The sequence below is a fragment of the Acyrthosiphon pisum genome, unplaced genomic scaffold, assembly GCF_005508785.2.
Source record: "Acyrthosiphon pisum isolate AL4f unplaced genomic scaffold, pea_aphid_22Mar2018_4r6ur Scaffold_202;HRSCAF=605, whole genome shotgun sequence".
Classification (NCBI taxonomy): domain Eukaryota; kingdom Metazoa; phylum Arthropoda; class Insecta; order Hemiptera; family Aphididae; genus Acyrthosiphon; species Acyrthosiphon pisum.
The window spans coordinates 3,763-4,583 of record NW_021769645.1 but is presented as its reverse complement, the minus strand read 5'-3'; the positions used below and the strand labels follow the sequence as shown (position 1 = coordinate 4,583).

Sequence of the window (821 nt, the reverse complement as noted above, 5' to 3'; positions counted from 1 at the left end):
AAAACCAGCGTTAAATTTTAAAATATTATTGGTGAAGGTGTAATATTTGAATAAAAATAAATAAAAACAAGCTTGTTAGGGAAACATATGTAATTTTTGTAAAGGCAGCAGTAGACTGACCTAGGTATTTTTTTTTTGTAATAGACAGTAATAGACTGTTCTAGGGTTTTTTATGATAGGCAGCGGAGGACTTACCTGGGAATATTTTTTGGTAGGCAGCGATAGGCTGATCTAAGAGTTTTTATGGTAAATAGACAGCAAGGGACTGATCTAATGATATATAGTGATTATTGAGAATAAATAGTGATAGACAGTGGTATAGGCTGATCTAAAAAATTGATGCACGCGCGTAGCAATTGAATAAATATATTGAAATAATTTATGAATAATTTTTGAGTTGAAATAAAAGTGAATAATTGATGAATAAATATTGAATTGAAATAAAGGTAATTGAATTGAAATAAAAGAATTAAATTGAATGATAAATAATTGTTGGAAGAGAATAAATTGGTTGATAATAAATAATTGTTGAAAGAGAAATAAGTTGATATATTGATGAAAATAGATTTTGTTTTGAGTGAAAATAGTTGACGTCAAATTTGAGAAAAAAAAAAAAAAAGTAATTGTAAGGCTAGCCCTAGAATAAGTAGGTATAATTATAAGGTATAATAAAAATAATATTTTTGTGTGATAAATTAAGTCGTTAAAAGTGATAATTTGGTTAAAAGAATTAAATAATAAATAAATAGGTAGTTGAATATTGTTATAAGATTGCTGGCTTAGCTACCCAGTAATAGTTTAATATATTCGAACGCGTTTTT

The 821-nt window shown here is 26.1% G+C and overlaps 1 protein-coding gene across 2 annotated transcripts in view; it reads left to right on the top strand.

The window, feature by feature from the left end:
- LOC107885241 overlaps positions 1-821 on the top strand; it is a 4,054-nt gene that overhangs the window by 513 nt on the left and 2,720 nt on the right. The window lies entirely within an intron of this gene.